General features: G+C 44.7%; 1 pseudogene; it reads right to left on the reverse strand.

The window, feature by feature from the left end:
- Positions 1-1,746: 1,746 nt before the first annotated feature.
- On the reverse strand, positions 1,747-6,574 carry LOC122818743 (uncharacterized; annotated as a pseudogene).
- Positions 6,575-12,572: the final 5,998 nt, after the last annotated feature.

Raw genomic sequence — 12,572 nt, forward strand, 5'->3', positions numbered from 1 at the left:
CTTGTCGTCTCTTGGGTGGCTAAGAATGTTTCGCTCTTCACCTTTGTGATCGACTTTGTGGCTACTGGGCTTGATGTGCGCGGGCGAGAACAGGCGGAACCGATAACCTTATATCTGGGCCGCCCTTGTTTGATTTGTAAAAATTAGACCCGCCCGGAAAAATCTGTCCTGGAGTGTGGTCACACTATTGCGGATCATCAGATTGGTTTCCAAAGGAAAAAGAACGACGACAAATCGTAATTTAATTTAATTTTAAAAATAAAAAAATAATATATCGCAGTGGCTACTTCGTTTTTCCGTTATGGCAATTGCAAGCGGTCGCAGCTCTGGTCTACTTTTGGAATATGTGGGAACGGAACAGTCGCACATGAACAACTTGATGTGCGAGGTAATAACGAGAATTCGGAAAAAATGTTATGTTATGTATGTTAAGATATTAGAAGTTGTTTGATGTGCTGCGGAAATGACCGCTACTAATAGAAAAATAAATATATATTTCGCAACGTCACGGCTTGCACAAAAAAATATATATTTTTATTTATATTTATTTAATGGATGTGAGCAGACGGTGTTTGCGAATTAGCGCTGCTGAAATAAATATAATGCAAATTCTGGAAAGGCGTATCGTGGTGATGGGTTTGGTGGAATCACGTTATATTGATTTTTGATAATATAATTATATTATGTATATATGTTGCAGTGGACAGGCATATGCCCGTCTATTAATAAGCATACATCAGGATTATATATGTGTATGTATAGACGAATGGATATTTGTGTTTGTGGGAACTTGGAAAAATATGTGTGTAAATTGTACTTTTTATATTTGGAAATTATAAATAATGTGGATTGTATTGTTAATGTCGCTTTTGAAATGTTTGTAGGGTGTATCGCGAAAGTAGGTAAGTTGGTTACCGTGCTTACGTTGTCTTACGTTACACATGTTGAGATGGTCGGGCATATGTACGTACATTATTAAGCATGCATCAGGATTATAAGTGTGATTGCATACGAATATATATGGAAATGGCAAATAAGAAAAAGAAGCCGGAATATTGTTCCTTGGAGCGAACATCGGCTTGGAGTCCTACCGGCAGCGGTAGGATCGAGTACCTCGTGATCATATGTCGTCCAAGGTTTGGGCGCTGCGTGGACGTGGAGCCATGGTTTTATTGCTTTAATAACAAAAAATGATAAGCGCATTTAGTATAAATTGTGAACGGATTTTGAAGCATAAGGAGAGTAGGCACTATTTTGAAAAATGAAGGTTGCCTTGGCCTCCATAGGAAGAAGAAGTAGCTTGTGGATGGGACGTCTTATACTCCCTCGAGCGGTAAGGATTTCGACTAAGCGAACTCTACTATCAACCCCTGGAAAGACACATACAACTCTGCCTAGCCGCCAGTCGTTTTATGGCATTTTGTCTTTTTTGACGACCACCATATCATCGACCTGGACATTTCTAGAAGTATTCTGCCACTTATTGCGCTTGTGAAGTTCTTTTAAGTTAGCTTCGCCCTTAATTTCGGATTCAGCTGTGGAAAGCAATGGACCTGGCGTCAATGCCAACAACTCAGAAGGATTTTCGGACATGGGAGACAGCGGCCTGGAATTGAGTCATTCTTCAACTTTGACTAGAAGAGTTGCGAACTCTTCAAAAGTGTACTTCCGACTTGACGTCGACTTGTAGAAAAATACCTTGAAGCTTTTCACTCCAGCCTCATACAATCCTTCCATATGTGGAGCTCATGGTGGAATCAACCGCCACAAAATTCCCTGATGGCTGTAGGTATCATTCACAGTCACTTCTTGAACGTCTGCATGAAATCCCGAGAAAGTAGAGTCGCTGCCCCCACAAAGGTTTTGCCATTATCCGAATAGACCAGCTGAGGACAACCTATTCTCGCTACGAATCGGAAGCAAATGCCGTGAGGCACTTCACGGCTGTCAGGTCGGTCGTAGGCTCTAAATGAATAGCCTTTCTGGAGAAACACACAAACACGCAAACATATCCCTTTGTAATAAGGCATGCTCTGCCTGTATAGTTTTGATCTCAAACTGGCCTGCATAATCAATGCCAGTATATGTAAATGGCCTGGAAAAGGAGACTCGATCGGTAGGAAGATCGCCCAATAATTGCGTCTGTACTCTCTTCTTGTAAATAGTCCACACCAGATTCTTGATTTTAGGAATCCATTACTTCGATCGGATGAGGCGTACCCCTAGTTGGTTGCCGCCATGCAGGGAAATCTGTTGTGAAAAAAGGCGAGCAGGCGAGCAGGCGAGCTACAGTTGTATGGCATTATAATAGGATGCCTCTCGTTGTACTGAAGGGCCGTTGAGGCGGTAATGGGATCACAAGGCCTCGCTGGTCTAGAAATGGAAACAGGTTGACTATCGGGCTGGAGACTAGAATTGGACGCTTATCGTTTAGGAATTTAATCTCTTGGGCATATTCCTCCCGCTGAGCATATAGAATAAGGGCTCTTTCAGTTTCTCGGACCTCTTCCTTGGTAGGCCGATCAGCCGGGCCCCTCGGCAACTTGCGGCAGCGTTGAATAAACCGTAAAACGTACGCAAGGACCTGCAGAGCCTTGTCCAACTTAGAGAACCGTTCCAGAAAATCTTCGGATGGGGCCGTTGCAAAATTGACCTTCACAGCGCGCTGCTCTAAGTCTGTGACTGGAAGTGCAAGCCCCAGTGTTGGCCACATGTCTTTTGGCTGTTGTAACCAAACCGGTCCTTCCCACCAGAGTTGGCTATGAAACAGCTCCCGCAGCGAAACGCCTCGACTGGCTAGGTCCGCGGAATTGTGCTCAGATCGCACATGCGCCCAATGCCCAGCGCTTGTCACCTGAATAATCTTGGTCACTCGGTTGGCTACAAACGTTGTCCAGTGGCATGCCGGTTTATTCAACTATGCGAGCACGAAGGTGAAATCAGTCCAACAGACAATGTCGGATTTGGAAATTGACGTATTCGGAATGATAGCTGCAATCATTTCTGACAACAACGGCCCCATATGCCTTCTGCGACGCATTACAAAAACCATCTACATTCACCTCTGACTGTAAACCAACCCACCTTGGATACGGATCTGTTAATTTCTGTGGGATATTATCCAAATCTCTTGCACTAAGATTTTTGAGCGGAGAATAAACGGGGACAGCCATCCGGCTGGGTCAACAAGTTTAGCGATTTGGGAATAAGTAGTTTCAGTCGAAACTGACGATGGGACAAAATAGAACTCATTCGAGGTCGCATTGCTCCGAACAAAGCTGGCAAAGCTTTCGGAATTAATGTCACGAAAGTGAATGATGAATGGTTAAATCAGATTGTAGGACTGGACCAGCATGAAGAATATCGTTCAAGCTTGCTGAAGGCCTAGAAGCATTGAATACCTCGCTAAGTTTGGTGGTGGTACTCTCAGGTTTGATCACCACGTGGCGTGACGGTGGGACTTCTCTCATGTGACTGAGTCATATTGCTCTATTAATAGCAAGTCTTTAGTCAAACGGTTTTCGTTTTTAAAAAGTGAGCTAGGGCAATGGATCGCGAGTGTTCTAATTTGGATCCGAAATTTACGGGTTCGCAAAAGAGTAAAGCTATCACATATCTCCCGCTTGCGTCTCTAGTGGGGTTTGGAGAAAATTGCTGTGCAATAGAAATCGGATTCTTTTAACATCTTCGTTGGTATGTTCTCGACCTCCCAAAACTTAGTGAGAAGTTTTTCCAAGACCCTGTCACTCGTTTCGGTTATCTGAGTCGTGAAAGCTTATACCCGATTTTGGCTAGATGTACTAGAAACTAGGCCGGTGCTGACCTAGCCGAAAATAGTTTCCTGACCTAGGAGAGAACAACAAATGTTTGTGCGCGTGACGCTCAGCAACCCGGACGGTAAAATGTCGGCTCCGATCAAAACATCTATCTGGAAACTCTCTAAAAATGTTGGATCTGCCAGGGGCATGGCAGGTAAATCAGTCAGCGCATCTCGTGGAATTAAGTAAGACGGTTACTTTCCGGTCAATTCAGGCAAAACGTAAGCTGCGGTTTCTAGCTGAAGGCCTTGCTTTTTGGGGGCTCGAATATAAAAATGGTGGAGCCTGGTCGCCTAAGCGGAAACGGTCTGATTTAAGCCCGAAACTTGGGCTTGGATTTGGCGGAATGGCAGCTTAATCAGATTGTACAGGCGTTCCGTAACAGACGTAGCCTCAGAACCCGAGTCTATTAGAACGCGAGCCCTGTAGCTCGTTCTCAAGTGGCATATGTCAATAATGGCCTTGCCTAGCAAAACCGCTCTGGCACCGGTTGCGAAATAGTTCTGCATACTGGGCAGATTTTCTGAACCGTTGGTGGCCCCCTGTACAGCTGAATTTAGTAAACTTGCTGAAGAACTAATTGCGGGAGTAGACCCACGGTGTCGCCTTTATGCAACAGTGTATGATGCCGTGTTCGACATTTCAAACAGCTGTGAATGCTAGAACAGTCACGTAGGTGGTGACCTCTCGCGAAACAATTTAAGCAAAGTTGCTTTTTTTTGTAGTTTGTTCGCGCATTCACAGACATCTGGAGAAAACGATGGAATAAATGCACTAGATGACTCTCTTTTGAGCACAGATCGGAATTCTTTGTTTTGTTTTGTGACCATCTTAGCTTCAAAGGAGTTGAGCTACCTGAAAACGGGCTGACTCTTAGCGTTAGAGTGATTGCTGGTGCTGGGTTTCATATCCTCAATCGCCTCTAGCGTTCGGTATCGGTCGCTCAGAAACGTGTTCATTTCATCCTGTCGGTCTTGGGTCAGTTTTGGTAATCTATTGGCGCACAAGAATTCTAGGAGACAGTCCCAGTTCTATGTGGAAGTGTGGGAATGAGCCAGCGCTATTAAGCACCCTTGGGTTGTGATCTGTAGGTCTTTCAGAGCTTGGTCAGATTCAGATCTTACGGACCCCAAATTTAAAAGGAGTTTGAGTTGGCTGTTTACTAGTGGCCTCTTATTTTTAAAACGGTCTCGAAACGCTGCCAATGCTGAATCAAAATCCTCATTTGCGAGGGGGACTTGGCTTCGATTGCCCTAGCCTTACCGCTAGTTCTAAAGATGTCAAGCTAGAATTGTTAACATAAACTGCTGGAAAAAGATCTCTAAATCTTGGTCATTTCAGATAGTCCCCTTTGAGTACTTCACAATCGCATGGTAGCAACCGGCACCCAGACGGATTGTAAGTGGACTTATTATTGGTGCACGTGGGCGGATGCTGAAAATTTACTCGGTCGATTAACTCACTGTTAACTCGATTAACAGCTGAACTGCTAGTTCCTCGTACACCGAATAGCTATATTCATATTTTCGGTGCAGAGTCGCCAGAATATCCTCCGCCCCTTCAGTCGTAATGCTGAAATCTTGTCTAGACACGCTTCATATTCTTTCTAGGCCTTGTCCTAGAGTGAGCGGACTTGGTCCTTACGGCCTTTTCTGGTGTGGATACGGAGATGACGACCATGGAGTTTCAGTCGTCGCTCTGAAATAGCTCATAAGGTATGACACCGTGATGAACCGAGTGAGGGGTGCACTTGCAATTTCGTTACTCATTTTTGCCTTATAACGAGTTGCTAGCGACTTTACGGACTTGACAGACAGCTTCTTGTCGTCTCTTGGGTGGCTATGAAAGTTTCGCTCTTCACCTTTGTGATCGACTTTGTGGCTACTGGGCTTGCTGTGCACGGGCGAGAACAGGCGGAACCGATAACCTTATATCTGGGCCGCCCTTGTTTGATTTGTAAAAATTAGACCCGCCCGGAAAAATCTGTCCTGGAGTGTGGTCACACTGTTGCGGATCATCAGATTGGTTTCCAAAGGAAAAAGAACGACGACAAATCGTAATTTAATTTAATTTTAAAAATAAAAAAATAATATATCGCAGTGGCTACTTCGTTTTTCCGTTATGGCAATTGTCGCAGCTCCGGTCTACTTTTGGAATATGTGGGAACGGAACAGTCGCACATGAACAACTTGATGTGCGAGGTAATAACGAGAATTCGGAAAAAATGTTATGTTATGTATGTTAAGATATTAGAAGTTGTTTGATGTGCTGCGGAAATGAGCGCTACTAATAGGAAAATAAATATATATTTCGCAACGTCACGGCTTGCACAAAAAAATATATATATTTATTTATTTTTATTTAATGGATGTGAGCAGACGGTGTTTGCGAATTAGCGCTGCTGAAATAAATATAATGCAAATTCTGGAAAGGCGTATCGTGGTGATGGGTTTGGTTGAATCACGTTATATTGATTTTTGATAATATAATTATATTATGTATATATGTTGCAGTGGACAGGCATATGTACGTCAATTAATAAGCATACATCAGAATTATATATGTGTATGTATAGACGAATGGATATTTGTGTTTGTGGGAACTTGGAAAAATATGTGTGTTAATTGTACTTTTTATATTTGGAAATTATAAATAATGTGGATTGTATTGTTAATGTCGCTTTTGAAATGTTTGTAGGGTGTATCGCGAAAGTAGGTAAGTTGGTTACCGTGCTTACGTTGTCTTACGTTACACATGTTGAGATGGTCGGGCATATGTACGTACATTATTAAGCATGCATCAGGATTATAAGTGTGATTGCATACGAATATATATGGAAATGGCAAATAAGAAAAAGAAGCCGGAATATGGTTCCTTGGAGCGAACATCGGCTTGGAGTCCTACCGGCAGCGGTAGGATCGAGTACCTCGTGATCATATGTCGTCCAAGGTTTGGGCGCTGCGTGGACGTGGAGCCATGGTTTTATTGCTTTAATAACAAAAAATGATAAGCGCATTTAGTATAAATTGTGAACGGATTTTGAAGCATAAGGAGAGTAGGCACTATTTTGAAAAATGAAGGTTGCCTTGGCCTCCATAGGAAGAAGAAGTAGCTTGTGGATGGGACGTCTTATACTCCCTCGAGCGGTAAGGATTTCGACTAAGCGAACTCTACTATCAACCCCTGGAAAGACACATACAACTCTGCCTAGCCGCCAGTCGTTTTATGGCATTTTGTCTTTTTTGACGACCACCATATCATCGACCTGGACATTTCTAGAAGTATTCTGCCACTTATTGCGCTTGTGAAGTTCTTTTAAGTTAGCTTCGCCCTTAATTTCGGATTCAGCTGTGGAAAGCAATGGACCTGGCGTCAATGCCAACAACTCAGAAGGATTTTCGGACATGGGAGACAGCGGCCTGGAATTGAGTCATTCTTCAACTTTGACTAGAAGAGTTGCGAACTCTTCAAAAGTGTACTTCCGACTTGACGTCGACTTGTAGAAAAATACCTTTTCACTCCAGCCTCATACAATCCTTCCATATGTGAAGCTAATGGTGGAATCAACCGCCACAAAATTCCCTGATGGCTGTAGGTATCATTCACAGTCACTTCTTGAACGTCTGCATGAAATCCCGAGAAAGTAGAGTCGCTGCCCCCACAAAGGTTTTGCCATTATCCGAATAGACCAGCTGAGGACAACCTATTCTCGCTACGAATCGGAAGCAAATGCCGTGAGGCACTTCACGGCTGTCAGGTCGGTCGTAGGCTCTAAATGAATAGCCTTTCTGGAGAAACACACAAACACGCAAACATATCCCTTTGTAATAAGGCATGCTCTGCCTGTATAGTTTTGATCTCAAACTGGCCTGCATAATCAATGCCAGTATATGTAAATGGCCTGGAAAAGGAGACTCGATCGGTAGGAAGATCGCCCAATAATTGCGTCTGTACTCTCTTCTTGTAAATAGTCCACACCAGATTCTTGATTTTAGGAATCCATTACTTCGATCGGATGAGGCGTACCCCTAGTTGGTTGCCGCCATGCAGGGAAATCTGTTGTGAAAAAAGGCGAGCAGGCGAGCTACAGTTGTATGGCATTATAATAGGATGCCTCTCGTTGTACTGAAGGGCCGTTGAGGCGGTAATGGGATCACAAGGCCTCGCTGGTCTAGAAATGGAAACAGGTTGACTATCGGGCTGGAGACTAGAATTGGACGCTTATCGTTTAGGAATTTAATCTCTTGGGCATATTCCTCCCGCTGAGCATATAGAATAAGGGCTCTTTCAGTTTCTCGGACCTCTTCCTTGGTAGGCCGATCAGCAGGGCCCCTCGGCAACTTGCGGCAGCGTTGAATAAACCGTAAAACGTACGCAAGGACCTGCAGAGCCTTGTCCAACTTGGAGAACCGTTCCAGAAAATCTTCGGATGGGGCCGTTGCAAAATTGACCTTCACAGCGCGCTGCTCTAAGTCTGTGACTGGAAGTGCAAGCCCCAGTGTTGGCCACATGTCTTTTGGCTGTTGTAACCAAACCGGTCCTTCCCACCAGAGTTGGCTATGAAACAGCTCCCGCAGCGAAACTCCTCGACTGGCTAGGTCCGCGGAATTGTGCTCAGATCGCACATGCGCCCAATGCCCAGCGCTTGTCACCTGAATAATCTTGGTCACTCGGTTGGCTACAAACGTTGTCCAGTGGCATGCCGGTTTATTCAACTATGCGAGCACGAAGGTGAAATCAGTCCAACAGACAATGTCGGATTTGGAAATTGACGTATTCGGAATGATAGCTGCAATCATTTCTGACAACAACGGCCCCATATGCCTTCTGCGACGCATTACAAAAACCATCTACATTCACCTCTGACTGTAAACCAACCCACCTTGGATACGGATCTGTTAATTTCTGTGGGATATTATCCAAATCTCTTGCACTAAGATTTTTGAGCGGAGAATAAACGGGGACAGCCATCCGGCTGGGTCAACAAGTTTAGCGATTTCGGAATAAGTAGTTTCAATCGAAACTGACGATGGGACAAAATAGAACTCATTCGAGGTCGCATTGCTCCGAACAAAGCTGGCAAAGCTTTCGGAATTAATGTCACGAAAGTGAATGATGAATGGTTAAATCAGATTGTAGGACTGGACCAGCATGAAGAATATCGTTCAAGCTTGCTGAAGGCCTAGAAGCATTGAATACCTCGCTAAGTTTGGTGGTGGTACTCTCAGGTTTGATCACCACGTGGCGTGACGGTGGGACTTCTCTCATGTGACTGAGTCATATTGCTCTATTAATAGCAAGTCTTTAGTCAAACGGTTTTCGTTTTTAAAAAGTGAGCTAGGGCAATGGATCGCGAGTGTTCTAATTTGGATCCGAAATTTACGGGTTCGCAAAAGAGTAAAGCTATCACATATCTCCCGCTTGCGTCTCTAGTGGGGTTTGGAGAAAATTGCTGTGCAATAGAAATCGGATTCTTTTAACATCTCCGTTGGTATGTTCTCGACCTCCCAAAACTTAGTGAGAAGTTTTTCCAAGACCCTGTCACTCGTTTCGGTTATCTGAGTCGTGAAAGCTTATACCCGATTTTGGCTAGATGTACTAGAAACTAGGCCGGTGCTGACCTAGCCGAAAATAGTTTCCTGACCTAGGAGAGAACAACAAATGTTTGTGCGCGTGACGCTCAGCAACCCGGACGGTAAAATGTCGGCTCCGATCAAAACATCTATCTGGAAACTCTCTAAAAATGTTGGATCTGCCAGGGGCATGGCAGGTAAATCAGTCAGCGCATCTCGTGGAATTAAGTAAGACGGTTACTTTCCGGTCAATTCAGGCAAAACGTAAGCTGCGGTTTCTAGCTGAAGGCCTTGCTTTTTAGGGGCTCGAATATAAAAATGGTGGAGCCTGGTCGCCTAAGCGGAAACGGTCTGATTTAAGCCCGAAACTTGGGCTAGGATTTGGCGGAATCGCAGCTAAATCAGATTGTACAGGCGTTCCGTAACAGACGTAGCCTCAGAACCCGAGTCTATTAGAACGCGAACTGTAGCTCGTTCTCAAGTGGCATATGTCAATAATGGCCTTGCCTAGCAAAACCGCTCTGGCACCGGTTGCGAAATAGTTCTGCATACTGGGCAGATTTTCTGAACCGTTGGCGGCCCCCTGTACAGCTGAATTTAGTAAACTTGCTGAAGAACTAATTGCGGGAGTAGACCCACGGTGTCGCCTTTATGCAACAGTGTATGATGCCGTGTTCGACATTTCAAACAGCTGTGAATGCTAGAACAGTCACGTAGGTGGTGACTCTCTCAGGTTTGATCACCACGTGGCGTGACGGTGGGACTTCTCTCATGTGACTGAGTCATATTGCTCTATTAATAGCAAGTCTTTAGTCAAACGGTTTTCGTTTTTAAAAAGTGAGCTAGGGCAATGGATCGCGAGTGTTCTAATTTGGATCCGAAATTTTCGGGTTCGCAAAACAGTAAAGCTATCACATATCTCCCGCTTGCGTCTCTAGTGGGGTTTGGAGAAAATTGCTGTGCAATAGAAATCGGATTCTTTTAACATCTTCGTTGGTATGTTCTCGACCTCCCAAAACTTAGTGAGAAGTTTTTCCAAGACCCTGTCACTCGTTTCGGTTATCTGAGTCGTGAAAGCTTATACCCGATTTTGGCTAGATGTACTAGAAACTAGGCCGGTGCTGACCTAGCCGAAAATAGTTTCCTGACCTAGGAGAGAACAACAAATGTTTGTGCGCGTGCCGCTCAGCAACCCGGACGGTAAAATGTCGGCTCCGATCAAAACATCTATCTGGAAACTCTCTAAAAATGTTGGATCTGCCAGGGGCATGGCAGGTAAATCAGTCAGCGCATCTCGTGGAATTAAGTAAGACGGTTACTTTCCGGCCAATTCAGGCAAAACGTAAGCTGCGGTTTCTAGCTGAAGGCCTTGCTTTTTAGGGGCTCGAATATAAAAATGGTGGAGCCTGGTCGCCTAAGCGGAAACGGTCTGATTTAAGCCCGAAACTTGGGCTTGGATTTGGCGGAATGGCAGCTTAATCAGATTGTACAGGCGTTCCGTAACAGACGTAGCCTCAGAACCCGAGTCTATTAGAACGCGAGCCCTGTAGCTCGTTCTCAAGTGGCATATGTCAATAATGGCCTTGCCTAGCAAAACCGCTCTGTCACCGGTTGCGAAATAGTTCTGCATACTGGGCAGATTTTCTGAACCGTTGGTGGCCCCCTGTACAGCTGAATTTAGTAAACTTGCTGAAGAACTAATTGCGGGAGTAGACCCACGGTGTCGCCTTTATGCAACAGTGTATGATGCCGTGTTCGACATTTCAAACAGCTGTGAATGCTAGAACAGTCACGTACGTGGTGACCTCTCGCGAAACAATTTAAGCAAAGTTGCTTTTTTTTGTAGTTTGTTCGCGCATTCACAGACATCTGGAGAAAACGATGGAATAAATGCACTAGATGACTCTCTTTTGAGCACAGATCGGAATTCTTTGTTTTGTTTTGTGACCATCTTAGCTTCAAAGGAGTTGAGCTACCTGAAAACGGGCTGACTCTTAGCGTTAGAGTGATTGCTGGTGCTGGGTTTCATATCCTCAATCGCCTCTAGCGTTCGGTATCGGTCGCTCAGAAACGTGTTCATTTCATCCTGTCGGTCTTGGGTCAGTTTTGGTAATCTATTGGCGCACAAGAATTCTAGGAGACAGTCCCAGTTCTATGTGGAAGTGTGGGAATGAGCCAGCGCTATTAAGCACCCTTGGGTTGTGATCTGTAGGTCTTTCAGAGCTTGGTCAGATTCAGATCTTACGGACCCAAAATTTAAAAGGAGTTTGAGTTGGCTGTTTACTAGCGGCCTCTTATCTTCAAAACGGTCTCGAAACGCTGCCCATGCTGAATCAAAATCCTCATTTGCGAGGGGGACTTGGCTTCGATTGCCCTAGCCTTACCGCTAGTTCTACTGATGTCAAGCTAGAATTGTTAACATAAACTGCTGGAAAAAGATCGCTAAATCTTGGTTATTTCAGATAGTCCCCTTTGAGTACTTCACAATCGCATGGTGGCAACCGGCACCCAGACGGATTGTAAGTGGACTGATTATTGGTGCACGTGGGCGGATGCTGAAAATTTACTCGGTCGATTAACTCACTGTTAACTCGATTAACAGCTGAACTGCTAGTTCCTCGTACACCGAATAGCTATATTCATATTTTCGGTGCAGAGTCGCCAGAATATCCTCCGCCCCTTCAGTCGTAATGCTGAAATCGTGTCTAGACACGCTTCATATTCTTACTAGGCTTTTTCCTAGAGTGAGCGGACTTGTTCCTTACGGACTTTTCAGGTGTGGATACGGAGATGACGACCATGGAGTTTCAGTCGTCGCTCTGAAATAGCTCATAAGGTATGACACCGTAATGAACGGAGTGAGGGGTACACTTGCAATTTCGTTACTTATTCTTGCCTTATAACGAGTTGCTAGCGACTTTACGGACTTGACAGACAGCTTCTTGTCGTCTCTTGGGTGGCTAAGAAAGTTTCGCTCTTCACCTTTGGATCGATTTGGGGCTACTGGGCTTGCTGTGCGTGGGCGAGAAGATGCGGATAGCGATCGCGTTTTAATTACAGGCGGAACCGATAACCTTGTTTTATATCCTCCTGAAATTCCAGAAATCAGATTATCTGAGCCGCCCTTGTTTGATTTGTAAAAATTAGATCCGCCCGGAAAAGTCTGTCCTGGAGTGTGGTC

The sequence above is a fragment of the Drosophila biarmipes genome, unplaced genomic scaffold (assembly GCF_025231255.1).
Source record: "Drosophila biarmipes strain raj3 unplaced genomic scaffold, RU_DBia_V1.1 ptg000005l, whole genome shotgun sequence".
Classification (NCBI taxonomy): Eukaryota; Metazoa; Arthropoda; class Insecta; order Diptera; family Drosophilidae; genus Drosophila; species Drosophila biarmipes.